The sequence below is a fragment of the Cervus canadensis genome, chromosome 8 (assembly GCF_019320065.1).
Source record: "Cervus canadensis isolate Bull #8, Minnesota chromosome 8, ASM1932006v1, whole genome shotgun sequence".
In the NCBI taxonomy this organism is placed as follows: Eukaryota; Metazoa; Chordata; class Mammalia; order Artiodactyla; family Cervidae; genus Cervus; species Cervus canadensis.
Window position 1 is genome coordinate 80,236,234 of NC_057393.1, and position 16,459 is coordinate 80,252,692.

General features: G+C 42.5%; 1 pseudogene; it reads left to right on the forward strand.

The window, feature by feature from the left end:
• Nucleotides 1–11,431: 11,431 nt before the first annotated feature.
• Nucleotides 11,432–12,049, forward strand: LOC122446719 (annotated as a pseudogene).
• Nucleotides 12,050–16,459: the final 4,410 nt, after the last annotated feature.

Sequence of the window (16,459 nt, forward strand, 5' to 3'; positions counted from 1 at the left end):
ACACTGCCTGTGACCTGCGTCATGTGGTGCACCCTTTGCGCGGCCGGCCTGGCAGGTGTCTGCTTAGACATCTGTCCCCTCCCTAAACTGAGCACCACAGAAGCTGATGTTGACAGGGATCTGATTTCCCCTGCTCCAAGGGCTCCTCCCAGCTCTCCTCCAGGGTTGTTGACCCCTCGCTCAGCCTGAACTGGGACCAGCCTGGCCCTGTTCCCAGGCAGCTGGAGGAAGTAGGCGAGCCTGCCACTCACCACCCATGGTGCTACCGTGGCGGGTCCCTGCTGCCTGACCCAAAATAACCCAAGCTGGGGAAGCAGAGCGTGACAAGGGCGACGCAGCCCAGCTGTTGGGAACGCAGCACCCTCACCTCCTCCTCCTCACTTGCTCCCGTTCAGCGCAAGCTCCATTTCCCTGGTGACATCTCTGCTGACTGCCTTAGCCCTCCGGGTGGGCCCCCCGCCCCTCCCTCAGGCGTGGAGCCTCTACCCTTGGGAGATGAGCGGCAGGAAGAGGTGACAGAGCTCTGTGGGGAGAGGACAGGACAGCAGAGTCAGGGTGTCGCAGAATTTTGAAAGATGGAAACTTGGAGGATGAGCGGTACCTGACTTCACAGAGTGGAAAAGGCTGAATCTTAGCTACCGCTAAGGGTAGGCAGGGCATCAGTAAGTGAGAAGCGAGCCTGACTTCCCACGAGGTGAGGGGCCCTGGGAGGAAAGGGGAGCTGTTAGCTGCCCACCCCCCCACCCCCCCTGCCGCCCCTGTTCTGTTGTCATCTCCTCTGGTTCCCTCCTCTTTTCCATCACTCCATCACATTGGCCTGGAGACACACCAAGCTTACTCCCACCCAGGGCTTCAGAACTTTCTGTTCCTCCTGCCTGGATAAGCTCTTCCTCTAGAAACCCCCGGGGCTCGCCTGCCCTCGTCAGGCCCCTAGTGTCTCCTCTGTCCGCTCTGAGAAGACTGGGGCCCTCGCTGGAGCTGCCCTCTGCTAGTAGTCAGTGAGGCTCTGCTGAGAGACCCAGGGAGGGTTTGCAAGTTGCTGGGAAGAATAACATCCAGAGTTGTCAGCATATTATCTACCCTTACTTCATCCCTGGTATCAATTTACTTCTGCATCTCAGTTTTTCATATTACCTAAAGGAAAGAGTCGGACACGACTGAGTGACTGAACTGAACTGAAAGGAAATAACTAGATATTAAATTCTACTTCAATTTTTAAGTACTGTGTTCTGTATTCTTATGTTTGCTTAAAGGTTAAGTGCAAACACTGTTCCCTTTTTTGCACCTATACCATTTTACATTTCACCATCTGTTTCACACACACACACACAAATGCTGCACTGATCCAAGAGTTGGCAATTCTCAGTAGTCCTGTTTCCTAAATTCTTCTGGCCATTACAAGGTGAACTTTGTGCCTTCGATACTGGATCAAAATAACTTTTAAAAAGTCCAAATACTTGAGCATTGGGTTTGGGTTTTCCTTTTTTTTTTAACAGTAGAAGTTAGATAAACTTTTAGATCAAACCATGCTGTATTCCAATACATAGACACTATTACATCTCTAACACATAAGCTCATGACATTAAAAAAAAAAAAAAAGAAAGAAAGCATGCAAATGCTGAAGATCTTCAAGTCCAATTGTCTAGGAACAGAAGTAACTGACATGGAGGTTGGTTGCTTCCCCACAAGATGCTGGACCAATAATATTTCTTCCCATTCCTCTTTCCATCTCTGACCATTCTTTTCCTAATTCTTACACCATAAATGTTTTTATGGTATAATTTTTGTTCATCTATTGCTTTGCCCTGGCCCAGAAAGATAATGTTATCATTCACATATCTCAGGCTGCTACAAACAAAGGTAATCCATGTTACTCTCCATACATTCCTGGAAACATATATACCATGATATGTAAAATAGATAGCCAACGGGAATTTGCTGTATGCTGCAGGGAACTCAAACCAGGGCTCTCTAACAATCTAAACGGGTGGGATGGGGAGGGAGGTTCAAGAGGGAGGGGACGTAGGTATACCTATGGCTGATTAATGTTGATGTATGGCAGAAGACAACACAATATGGTAAAGCAATTATCCTTCAATTAAAAATAAATAAATTTAATTTTTTAAAAAAGAAAGGTAATCTAAGCTTCAAACGTTGGATTTGCTACAATGTTGGGAATCCTATAGCTCTGCCCATTGCAAACTTCTGCTTGACTTCTGAGACCTCTGTTTCTCTGAAACAAGAGATCAGTGCTTCTGGGGAAGTGGAGACACAGTTACACGAAATACATAAGTAGGTCAACTGGCTTAAAGAAGTATCCCCAAGGTATGCAACAGGGCCAGCTTTATATATACTAGACTTAGCTTTCTCCATTGCCTAAAAAAAGAAAAAAAAAAAAAAAAAAACTTGAGATGCTTCCTGTGTGTCTTTATATTAGAATTGTTGTTCTCCTTCCTTATTCCTGCAACTTGTCACCTTAAAAAAAAAACTGTCCTCTTTTTTAAAAATTTTAAAGACAAGGTTTTCCCCATTATTCCTGATATTTTAGGAAAATTACAATGTATAATAAATTAGAAAATCACATATCTCTGCTATAATATCAAAGAAGCATTTTAATCAAAGCTCTACTAAAAATCCTAACAAGAAAAGGCAGTGCAGCCATTATGGAAAACAGTATGGAGGCTCCTCAGAAAACTAAAAATAGAGTTGCCAAAGGATCCAAGAATCCAACTCCTGGGCATATATTCAGGCAAAACTATAATTTGAAAAGATACATGCATCCCTATGTTCAAAGCAGCACTATTCACAATGACCAAAACATGGAAACAGTCTAAGTGTCCACAGATAAGTGAATGGATAAAGAAGATGTGGTATATATACATAGTGGAATACATACTCAGCCACAAAAGAGAACAAAATAATGCCATTTGCAGCAACATGAATGGACTTAGAGATTGTTTACTGTGAAGTAAGTCAGATAAAGAAAGACAAATATCATATGATATCACTTAAACGTGCAATCTAAAATATGGCACAAATAAACTTAGGAAATAGACTCACGGACTTGTAGAGAACAGACTTGTGGTTGCCAAGGGAGAGGAGGATGGGGAGGAGGAAGAATGGATTGGAAATCTGGAGTTAGCAAGTGCAAACTATCACATATCGGATAGATAGACAAGAAGCTCCTACTGTATAGCACAGAGAACTATATTCAGTATCCTGTGATAAATCATAATGGAAAAGGGTATGAAAAAGAATGTATACATATATATAACTGAATTACTTTGCTATACAGCAGAAATTAACACAGCATTGTAAATCAACTATTTTTAATAAAAGAGAGACATTGCATGATTATAGAAAAATCAAAAAATGAAAGTTGATAGAAAAAATCATGAATGTCAAATTATCACCAAAAGGTGATGCTGCTGGTGGTACTGCTTTCTGACCTAAGCATGAAAGTTACAATGTGATTGACAGTTACTCAATATTCAGTGAAATACCTGACACAGAATTATTGGGTTGGCCAAAAAGATTGTTCAGGTTTTTCCATAATTTGTGATGGAAAAACCCAAACGAACTTTTGACAATACTTCTATATTGTGGGCTTTCGTAGGGAAGGACTAGTACTCATTCTGAATACTCATTTCTAACACAGCACTAGGAATAACAGTAGACACTCCAGCATTTGCTGTATTGACATGTTCCTTTTCTTATTAATATAGTCCATTCTTGGCAGTTCATCTACCATATAATATTTTGTGGTTATGGTTCAAGACCAGTTTGCACCCCATTCCCTGAACCTCTGTGGTGCTTAAGACTTGAAAAATAATCACATATTTGTTTCTTATCCAGCTCCTTGAGCCTCAATGCAAAGCATTTCATTTGTTTTGTTCAGTGCTGGGTCCTCAGTCCCTAGAACAGTGCCTGGTGCATAGTAGGCATGCATGACTGGACGAACAAATAGAAAAGGATCTGACTAGGCTATAAAAGACATTTACTTAATCATATATTAAGAAGTAAAATTAATTTAAAATGATATCATAAGAGGGACTTCCCTGGTGATCCAGCAGCTAAGACTCTGTGCTCCCAATGCAGGGGGCCTGGGTGTGATCCCTGGTCAGGGAACTAGATCCCATGTGCCACAGCTGAAGATCCTGCACACTGCAACTAAGATCTGACACAGCCAAATAAATAAATACATCTTATTTTACATATTAAAAAGAAGCTGTCATGAGATAATGCCACTGGAAGTTGAGGGTAGGAGGTAGAGGGAGGAAGGGATGTAAGCAGAACCAAACTCTTAGTTTCCTTGAAAGCAGGTTCATCACTTAGTTAACATCTAAATGGAAAAATCAAGAAATAGCAATGTAAGCATTTTTCTTAGAATCTGAAAGTATATACCGGATGGAAGAGCTGTAAAGCCTAAATGAGATCCTTCTAGGGGTGGAGAGCGTTAGGGCAAAGGACTGCCATTTTTCTTTATAAGCCTTGTGATAGGTTTAAATGTTTTATACAGACAATGTATACAGATCGCTTGGATGAAGTTTAAAAGTCAGGTAATCAAAGATAACTTTGTTTTAATGCTTTATGTCATTAAATTCACAGCTTAGCTTGATTTTGTTAAATCCAGGCAACATTTTGAGTACTTTTTAATGAAACTTTTAATTTTAAAAAACAGATTCATATGCAATTCTAATAAATAATACTGAGAGGTTTATTAGTATATTTATAATGTACTTTTTACCCAATTTCCTCCAACGATAACATCTTGTAAAACTGTACTACAATGTCACAACCAGGATAACCACAGATACAGTGGAGAGACACAGTATTTCCATCACCACAAGGATCCTCATGTTGCCATTTTATTATCATATACGTCTCCCCCTCGGCTCCCCCAAGGAGAGGAGTTCCCTGCCCCTTAACCCTGCCCCATCCTTAACCCCTGGGAAACATCAATCCATTCTCCATTTCTATAATTTTATCAAGAATATTATGCAAATGGAGTCATGAAGTATGTAACCTTGGTTTTGGGTTTTCTCACTTGGCATAATCCTCTGGAGTTTCATTCAGGTTGATGCATGAACCAATAATTTTTTCCTTGTTAATGCTGTGTAAAATTTCATGGTGTGGATTTGCCTTGGTTTGTTTAACCAGTCACTCAATGAAAGACTGTTTTCTAGGGTGTTTCCAATTTTCAGCCACTACCAAAAAAGTTGTTATGTATCTTCTTGTACAGATTTTTGTGCAAACCTAAGTTCTCATTTCTCATATATAAATGCCTCGGAATGCAGTTGCTGGGTCACAGTGTAGTTGCATATTTAGGGATTTTGTTGTTGTTGCTGCTGCTGCTTGTCTTTTTTTTGTTTTGTTCTTAAAGAACTGCCAAACTGTTTCCCAGAGTGGCTTTACCATTTTAGGTTCTCATAAGCAATGTATCCAATGGATCCAGTTTCTCTGCATCCTCACCAGCATTTGGTGTTGTCACTATTTTTATTTTAGACATTCTGATAGATGTGTAGTGGTTTTAATTCACATTCCTCTGATGGTCAATGATGTTGAATATCTTTTCATATGCTTATTTGTGATCTTTGGTGAGATGTCTCTTCATGTCCTTTGCCCATTTTCTAATTGGGTTGTTTTTTTTTTTCTTTATTGTCTTCTGAGAGTTCTTTGTATATTTTATATTTTTATCAGATATGTGGCCTACAAATATATTTTCCAAATATATTGTCTATAGCTTGTCTTTCATCCTCTTAACAGAACATTCTGCAGAGCAAAAGTTTTTAATTCTGAAGAAGCCCAATTTATTGATTTTTTAAATGGATTGTGCTTTTAGTATCAAGTCTAAGAACACTTTGCCTAATCCTAGGTCCTGAATTTTTTCTCTTATTTTTTTCCAAAAGCTTTATAGTTTTAAGTTTTATATTTAAGGCTATCATCCTTAGTAAGTTAATTTTTTAAATCAGATAGGAGGTTTAGATTGAAGTTTGGCTCTTTTTTTTTCGCCAATGACTGATTTCTGCAACACTATTTGTTGAACAAGCTGTCTTTCCTCTGCTGAATTGCTTTTGCACCTTGCCAAAGATCAGTGGGTTTTTTCCTGGGTTCTATATTCTGTTCCATTCATCTATGTAACTAACCTCTACCAGTACCACAGTCTTGATTACTATAGCTGTATAATGTCTTAAAATCATGTGGACTAATTCCTCCTACTCTATTTTTCTTTTTGAAAACTGTTTTGGTTATTCTAGTTCCTTTGAACTTGCATATAAGTTTTAGAATAATCTCAATTTGGGAAGAATTGATGGGTATCTCTACCATGTTCAGTCTTCCAGTCCACAAACACAGTGAGTATCTCCCTTCATTTAGATCTTCTTTGATTTCTTTCATCAGTGTTTAGTAGTTCTCGGCATTCAAATACTGTACATGTTTTGTTTTAGTGATTATAAATAGTACTGTATTTTTCCAGTTTTATTGAGACATAATTGACAAAATTGTATTTAAAGTATGAAAAATGAAAGTGTTAGTCACTTAGTTGTGTCTGACTGTTTGCAACTCCATGGTCTGTCCATGGGATTCTCCAGGCAAGAATACTGGAGTGGTTTATCACTTCCTTCTCCAGGGGGTCTTCCTGACCTGGGGAGTCTAACCCAGATCTCCCACATTGCAGGCAGATTCTTTATCATCTGAGCTACTAAGGAAGATTATTTAAAGTATGCAATATGATTATTTGATATATGTATGCATTATGAAATAATTACCACAATCAAGTTAACACATCTATCATTTCACACAGTTACCTTTTTTGTATGTGGTCAGAAAGCTTAAAAATCTACTCACAGCAAATTTAAAGTATACAATATAGTATTATTAACTATAGTCACCATGTTGTGCATTATTCATCTTATAACTGAAAGTTTTCACCCTTTGACCAACATCTATCCACTTCCTCCTCCAACCCCACCTAAGACCTTGGAAACCACTCTTTCCTTCTTCTCTTCTCTGAGTTTTTAAAAAAAATTCCTCATATTGGTGAGATCATACAGTATTCATCTTTCTTGATCTGGCTTATTTCACTTAGCATAATGTCCAGATTAATCCATGATGTTGCAAAGGGAGGATTTCCTTCTTTCTTATGGATAATTATATATAACATATTCTTTGTTTATTTACAACACTCAGATAGTTTCCTTATCTTGGCTACTGTGAGTAATGCTGCCATGAACATGGGAGTGGAGATACCTCTTTAAGATGCTGCTTTCATTCCCTCAGATGTACCCCAACAGTGGGACTGCTAAGTTGTGTAACAGGTCTATTTTGAATTTAATTCCAGTATTCCTGTGTTCAGGCTAATATATAGAAATACATTGATTTTGTCCATCTTTTATCATGTGACCTTGTTGAACTTACTTAATAAGAGGGTTCTCAGAGGGTTTGGTGGGGGTTTTTTGAATATTTTTTGAATTTTCTATGCAAACAATCATGTCACCTGCAAACAGAGACAATATTACTTCTTCCTTCCCAGGCTGAATGACTTTTATTTTATTTTCTTGTCTTATTGCACCATCTAGACCCATCAGCACAATTTAGTGGCAAGAGTGGTCATTCTTATCTTTTTCCTGAACTGAGGGGGGAAAAGCATTTAGTCTTTCAGCCTGGGAAGGAAGAAGTAATGTTGTCTCTGTCATTAAATTTAAATCAAAATTTAAATTTTGATTTTTACAGAAATAAAATATATTTAAAATTTTATAAGTCTTCTCTCACCCTAAGAGGGTAATTCTTTTCTATTAAACCCTTGGGAAGGCAATTATCAATTTCACAAAGTACTTGTTAGCAAAATTAATGATTAACAACTATTTTAATTATTAATAAACAATATATATATAATGAAGAATGTTTATTCAATTGATTTGTTAATGCAAAAGTCCCAGAGAGGTAAAGACAAAAGAAATCAATAAGAACAGTGGAAACTATGTACAAGACTATTGCTACTATTAATTAGTAAATTACTTTGAGCACTTAAGGCAGCCTGTACTGACTGAGTCTGGATGAGGGTTCTCTTTGCAGGTAGGAATAGTTCTAGTATTAATAAATGTGAGTAAATGCCTAGTAAATTAAGGATAGTAGCCAAAAAAGTAAAATGTTGACTGTAGGTTTTTGATATTAATAAAAACACTTTATCAAAAAGTTGAGCTATTTCCCCTTTGTTGTTACTTTTTCTGAGAATTTCATCCTGAATTGGATACTACATTTTTATAAAATTTTTGTCATAAAATAGACATAAAATTTACCATTTAAAGTGTTTTAAAGTGTACATCAGTGTCAGATGGTATAAATTCAGTACACTGTTTTGTAGAGACGGAAACAGAAGACTCGTCAGGGACACCTTGTCCCAGGCCTCCCAGGGAGGAGTGGAGCTCTGCTGTTGGCAGCACCCAGGGCCTGCACAAGTACACAAGCTCCTTAAGGAGGGACAAATCCCCCAGGCTGCCAGGTGTGAGGCCCGCCAGGACTTGCACTTGGGCAGACCAAGGGGCTAAAGACAAGCAAGAACAATCTGCCAGTTCCCTATGGAAAAGCCCCTTCCAGATTCCTGTCTCCTCCAGGAGAATGTCTTACCTCTTCAGGCTAGCACCCAGGGTCCCTCAGACTGACTCTTCTAAAAGCATCAACCAGGGCAACTCTTGCTCTAAACCCTCATGTCCTGCCCTTAGAATGGAACCCAAGCCCTGCCTGCATCCTCAATAAGTAACCGTGACCAGTACTTAAGCGGGGCACATTGTGGATGCACTAACATACATCACCGTCACGGATAGATGGAGGGACGGAGAGGTACAGAGATTCTGGTAAGGGGCTTATGGTTATCATTTAAAGGTTTATTGATTATTATTTCAAAGTTTATGATTATTAGTTTAAGTTTCATATCTGTTACCATCTTGCCATTTATCAAGTGCATACTTAGAAAGGGTAGATCCAACATGAAACTTTGTCCATTGTGAAGGGAAAGAGATAACGCTGATTGTGTGTGTGTGTGAGAGAGAGAGAGAGGATGGGGGAGGGTGCTGATCAGGGGCTGGGGGGGCACAGCCTGCTCGGGCTGGACCACTGCCCCCTATACGACCTGTTCCTGGATGCACTCAGCCTGATGCTGCCCACATCCAACACTTCCAGCTTATCCAAGGGGAAGGTGGGGGTGGGAAGTGTCACATCTCATTTCCTTTGACTAGCTCAAGAATAAACAGAGCTTGGTTTTCTGAGACTCATAATTAAATGAATTAAAATGTTTTCCTTCACGGTGACTTTGCCAGCTCCCGTCCACCTCTCCCTGGCCCTGTTCCCAGCAAGGGGATCGAGCCTGGGAGGACGCGGAATGACATGCTGTGTGCTTCCAGAGCAATTAGCTTGTGCATCGTCATGCTGGGGAGAGATTTATGGATGGCTCTCGGAGCATTCCAGCCCAGACCTCCGCAGCTCAGATTTGTCTGCTGGGGAAGTTCCTGGAAGCAGAGCCTCAATATTAATTCCAATTACAGTCCGATGAGAACCCATTCATAAGGACTGCCTTTGACAGGCTCCTCTCCTGCCGCTCTGGCCTGACCTTGAGCCGCCATCGCTGTCGCCAGCCTCAGAGAGGAAATTGCACTGGGCTCAGCCCCAGGCTTCCCAGCAAGCTGGGAAGGCAGGCCACGGTGTGCTGGGCGTGGAGGGCGAGAGCTGAGGGAGCATGAGGAGGAAGACTATGAAGGACATGATGTCTCAGCACCTTTAGTTGGGGGACCATCCTCAGTATCATCCCTAGATTCTTCTGGAAGGGCGGCAGTATGGGGAGGAGGAGGGTCTGAGCTTTCCCTGGGACCACCCTTTGACCTCTTCTCCCAGAGCAGGAACCCAAGCCCTTGATGGACCCAGGATTCGCTGCAACCACATCCTCCGAAGGCTCCCAGACGCTGGGGACAAAGCCTGACCATCAGTGTCCGCTTGCTGAGCTGTCCCTTGGGGGATCCTGGGTGAGCAGGGCTGTCAGTGACTGACACACACTCATTATCACATCTGGAGATGAATGATCCTCATGATGCCAAGACCCCAAGGACTAAATACAAACCCAAGAAAGCAATTACCCAAGTATCGATTACTAATTACATTGCTAATTACATCAAAAGAAGTGTATCCACTGCACCAGCCTGTTAATGGCTTGCATGAGGTATTAAGGCTGCTAATTGGGAAAAACAGCAGGTTTATCACCAGCTGTAATGACAGGGTCCCTGGAGAAACAAGATGGCCAAGGCATGTAGCCTTCCTTTCCATGACCCCAGCTTTCCAAGGATTCCCCCCTGGGATGGAGGCCTTGAGGACCATGTCCATCACCCAAGATCACCAGTGAGTGGTGAAGTGTGACACGGGGCCTCCCTTGCAAGGGTGGTGGCTCACGAAGGCCAGGGACTGGGCACCTTCCTCCAGGACAGGAAAGTGGGGGAAGATTTGGGTCCCTCTACCGAAAGGATTATATCTCATGCTTCTCTCTCTGCCAGGACCACTTCTCCCCTTTCCCATCCCCACCCAGCCTGGGGCTGAGCCCAGTGTAATTTCCTCTCTGAGGCTGGCGACAGCGATGGCGGCTCAAGGTCAGGCCAGAGCGGCAGGAGAGGAGCCTGTCAAAGGCAGTCCTTATGAATGGGTTCTCATCGGACTGTAATTGGAATTAATATTGAGGCTCTGCCTTACTTGCCTTACTGCTTAGGGTCACTCCTGGAAACCTCCTCCTGTTCTGCTAATTGGGTGAGTCCCTCTCCTGGTTCTCAGACGGCTAGTCCCTCCTGGGATAGAAGGTTGAATCCACCTTCCTCTCTCCAGACCATCAGCTCGGCAAACTGACTAAACAGACCTGATTAGGTAAGAGTTACTGGGCCAACCATATGTAGTTCTTGTTTTTTATGTGTTTAGTTTTTTTCACAATTTCTGAGCATTCTATATACTTTCAATATTATAGGGGTCTTATTCTGAATAAGATATTTCCTCATTATATTTTCTATTAAATTATTGCATTTTATTTACTCAATAAATACATGAATACATTTTTTATTAAAAATGCAGACCTTATAGTCAGTCTCCCCAGGCAACAGAAATAAAAGCAAAAATGAACAAATTTATAAGCTTTTACACAGCAAAGGTAATCATGAACAAAACAAAACACAACCTATGGATTGAAAGAAAAACAATGCAGCTGACAAGGGCTTATTTCCAAAATATACAAACAGCTCGAACAACTCAACAACCAAAAAATAAACCAAATAAACCAATCAAAAAGTGGGCAGAGCTGGGGAAGATGTCGCTGCCTCTTGCCCGAGCCACCCCTTTGCCTCCGGACTTGCCTGGGGCCAGCAGCCACCGGAGCAGGGGCCCGGGGCCGCGGGCTCAGCAGACTACCATGGGCTCTGTGTCAAACCAGCAGTTTGCAGGTGGCTGCGCCAAAGCGCCGGAGGAGGCGCCGGAGGACGTGGCCCCCAGGGCGGAGGAGCCGCAGCTGTTGCACGGTGCCAGCATCTGTAAGTGATTCAACGTGCACACGGGGTTTGGCTTCCTGTCCTTGACTGCCCGCGCAGGCGTCACTGTTGACCCCCCGGTGGATGTCTTTGTGCACCAGAGTAAGCTATACATAGACGGCTTCCGGAGCCTGAAGGAGGGTGAGGCCGTGGAGTTCACCTTTAAGAAGGCCGGCAAGGGCCTGGAATCTATCCGACTCCCCAGCCCTGGTGGGGTGTTCTGTATTGGGAGTGAAAGGCAGCCCAAAGGGAAGAATATGCAGAAACACAGATCAAAGGGAGACAGGTGCTACAACTGTGAAGGTCTAGACCATCATGCCAAGGAATGCAAACTGCCACCCCAGCCCAAGAAGTGCCACTTCTGCCAGAGCATCAACCATGCGGCAGCCTCATGCCCACTGAAGGCCCAGCAAGCTCCCAGCCCCCAGGGAAAGCCAGCCTACTTTCCGGAGGAGGAAGAAGAGATCCATAGCTCTGCCATGCTCCCAGAGGCCCAGAACTGAGCCACAGTGGGTGGGGGCTATCCTTTTGTGAGCAGAAAGTTTTGAGGAGCAGGCATCAATCAGCAGAGTGGAGAAAGTGGGGACAGGGTGGGTAGGGAGCAGCTGGCATTGCCAGATATCTGAGGCTGGAGTCCACAGCATCACACATTCTTCCCTCTTGGTGGGAGGAAGGGGTGAGGCAAAGAAACTCCAACCAGCTCTATCCAAATGCACATGAGGGCTTTGGGGGTTAACCCTCCCTGCATGCTTTATCTGAATCTCCAACCCCAGAATCTCCAGCTTTTGAAAGTGGCCTGGGTAGGGAAGTTGGTTGACTCTTAAAGAAGAATGTGGAATAATATTTCCCATATCAGAGTGTAAAGATTAAGAAGAGAACAGATTGATGAACCCAACCCACAAGCCCCTACATTCTGTGGGAGGAAACATCTCGGGGGCAGCAGGGTTTTCCTTGTCTTCTCTCCTCATAACCCCCCTCTTGGGACAGAATGCTGATAAATGTCTCAAATAGTAGGTTGTGATGACAGGCAAAAGGGGTGATCGAGGGAACGGCTGCAGACCTGCTGCTTCTAAGCTCATTCTCACCCCATTCTGGGCCAACACAATTTTATTTCCTGCCTTTGGTGGCTGTAACTTGGGTCCCACTTTCTCCAAGATGTCAACTGCACTAGCTATGTGCGAATGATGTATCTTGTGCCTTTTAACTTTTTTTTTCTGTAATATAAATATTCTGGTTTTGCATTTTGTGTATTTTAATTTAAGGCCCTCATTCCTGCATTACTCAGGTACGTGAGGAATCTTAGTGATAAGTAGGCAGCAGCTCCGGGTCTGCATGGCAGGAATGCTTTTTGTTGCTGTGTCACCAGAGAGAACAACTGTCTGGAGTGTACAGCCTATTGAATTACCTTATTTTTGCCAATTAGAGGTGGCTCTTCCGCAATAGTGTCCTCTTGAAACCCCTCCATCTTCAGCGTTTCATGAGAGACTAGGTTTTAACTGGGTTGCCCTATGACTTGGGTCTCCTTCCTACTGAAAGATTGGAAATTGGTCTAAACAGGAAAACATGGTACAGAGAGGTTAGGTGAGGCTGGGTCAGGTAAGAAGTGCAGGCAGGGGAAGCCAAGATTAGGCAAAGGTCATCTGTATGTGTGATAAAGGATTTCTGTTCCAGATCTATAATCCCAGGGCACAGGACTCGCTTTATATACCAGATCCATCCTTTACCTGACTGGGCATCTAACCATGCACAGCAGGGTGTAAGTGTGTGTTTTTATAAGAAATGGAAGTTGGTAAGGAGAGGTTTTAAGAACAATGCCTGTGTACCCATCTTGAGCTGCCCAGGGATGGATATGTGAAGCAAGGACAAGATCTTTAACGATTCTGGGCTTTTCCTCCTTGGCTTCCAGAGAGACCATCAGCAGTGGCTTCCTTGTGGTTCCCAGAGCCAGGGTCCTGCCCTGCTGCAGCAGTGATTAGTATCATGGCAGCTAAAGGAGAAAGTGGAGAGTACGTTCATTTACACGCCGTGAGATCAATGCAGACTTACCTCACTGTGTTGTCATGGGGCAAATGCAGTAGAACACATTGGGTGATATGCGTCTGATCCCTGTCTCCCCCAGCTGCTGCCCCCTCTAGTTATTATATTTGTCTGGGCTTTGTAGGACTTCACAAGTAGCTGATTCGGTGACTGCTAGGTGGCCTAGTTTGTGTAAATATAATGTGTTGGTCTTCTCCATGTTCTTTTGGAGTTTTATTGTTTTCAAACTTCTTTTTATATTGAGAAAAATAGCCAAAGAATCTTTGAGAAAATGTTCTTCACCAGGCAAAAAGATCTGAAACATAAGCTTGGGGACCCCTCTTCTTGAAGCGGGGGCATCTTGAACCACACTTTCTTTTGTGTTCCTCTTCCTCTATTTCCTGTTTCAAACAGGATCTGTCCTAAAAACTAGATTTCTACCCCCTCCTCTTTCCACCTTTGTGCCCCCCAAAATAGACCATACACCTATATGTTTAATTTGTGGGGTATCTGTGATTAAACGATTTGTGCAAAAATCCTGAAGAAGCTAAGATCTCTCCATCCCTTGTTCCCAATCTTGAGTCATGTCCATTCCTTGATTTGATTTATGCTAAATGGACTGCTGTATTTGGATGGATTAAGACCAACTTTAATTTCTATCCCAAGGGTAGAGATGAGCAATGAAGAGGGCTTTCCATGTAGAAGGTTAGGGCTGGGAGACCACGAAAGGAAAGATGAATGTATATTCAAGTCACTCAGGAATGATTATGCAGGTGCAAGAAACTTATGTCAAAGTAGCCACAAGATTGTTTAATAGCAGATGGACGAATGTAACTCCACGTTTACTGCTCTTTGTATGAAATCTTGAATTTATATGGAGGGAGGGTAGAAAAGCATGTGCCCATATGTTCTTTCCCTCATCCCTTCTCATTCCTGAACTGCAGGAGACAGCCCCTTGGGCCTTGGTGACCCCATCTGGGCAGTGTTTGTTTGATGGCTGATTCTGCTGTGTGCCAGGTACTTCCTTTCCCATTTGCTATCATTTTGTAACATATTTGCTGACCCTTTCCCCTTCCCTTTCTTTTCCTTGGGAATATACAATGAATAAAAACTTATTGGTACTGAAACTGTAAAATAAACAAACAAAAAAAGTGGGCAGAAGACCTAAATAAATATTTCTCCAAAAAAGACATACAGATGGCCAATAGGCATATGAAAAGATCCTCAATATCACTAATTATTAGAGAAATGAAAATCACAACTACAATGAGGTACCACCTCACACTGGTCAGAATGACCATCATTAAAAAGTCTATAAATAACAAAGGCTGGAGAGGGTGTGGAGAAAGAGAACCCTCCTACACTGTGGGTGGGAATATAAATTGGTGTAGCCACTATAGGAAATAGTCAGAAGGTTCCTCATAAAACTAAAGATAGGATTAACATAGGAAGAGCAATCCCACTCCTGGGCATGTATCTGAACAAAATTATAATTTGAAAAGATATATGCACTCCTGTTTTCATAGCAGCACTATTCACAGTAGTCAAGACATGGATACAACCTAAATGTTCACTGACAGATGAATGGATAAAGAAGATGTGATACATATATACAAAGGAATACCACTCAACCATGAAAAAGAATGAAATAATGCCATTTGCAGCAACATGGATGGATCTAGAGATTATCATACTAAGTAATGTAAGTCAGAAAGAGAAAGACTAATTTCATATGATATTACTTAAATGTGGAATTTAAAATATGACATAAATGAACTTATGAAACATAAACAGAAATAGACTCACAGACATGGAAAACAAACTTACCACTACCAAAGAGGAAAAAGGGTGGGGAAGGGATAAATTAGGAGTTTGGGATTAGCAGATACAAACTCCTATATCTAAAATAAACAACAGGGCTTCCCTGGTGGCTCAGTGGTAAAGAATCCACCTGTCAATGCAGGAGATAGGGATTCAGTCTCTGGTCCAGGAAGGTCCCACATGCAGTGGAGCAACTGAGCCTGTGCACCACAACCATCGAACCCGTCCTCAAGAGCCCAGCAACCACAACTACTGAAGCTCACACACCTAGAGTCTGTGCTCCCCAATAAGAGAAGACACCGCAGAGAGAAGCAGGCGCACCACAATGAAGAGTAGCCACTGCTCGCCGCAACTACAGAAAAGCCCCCACAGCAACAAAGACCCAGCACAGCCATAGAATAAATAAATAAAAGTAAATAAATTCAATATCCTATAATAAACCATAATGGAAAAGAACATGAAAAGCAATATCTATATTAGGCTTCCCTGGAGGCTCTAGTGGAACACGCCTACCAGTGCAGGAGACATGAGACATGAGTTTGATCCCTGGGTCAGGAAGAGCCTCTGGAGGAGGAAATGGCAACCTACTCCAATATTCTTGCCTGGAGAATCCCACGGACAGAGATGCCTGGCGGGTTACAGTCCCTGGGGTCGCAAAAAGTTGGACACGACTGAGCACGCGCGCGCACACACACACACACACACACACACACACACACACACACACACACACACACACACACACACACACACACACACACACCCCTGAATCAGTGATATATATCTGAATCACCTTGTATTAGTAGTTTCACCAGAAACTAAAGAAAGTGAAGTGAAAGTTGCTCAGTTGTGTCCGACTCTTTGTGACCCCATGGAATTCTCTAGGCCAGAATACCAGAGTGGATAGCCTTTCCATTTTCCAGGGGATCCTCCCAATCCAGGGATTGAACCCAGGTCTCCCACATTGCAGGCAGATTCTTTACCAGCTAAGCCACAAGGGAAACCCAAGAATATTGGAGTGGGTAGCCTATCTCTTCTCCAGTAGATCTTCCCAACCCAGGAATTGAGCCAGGGTC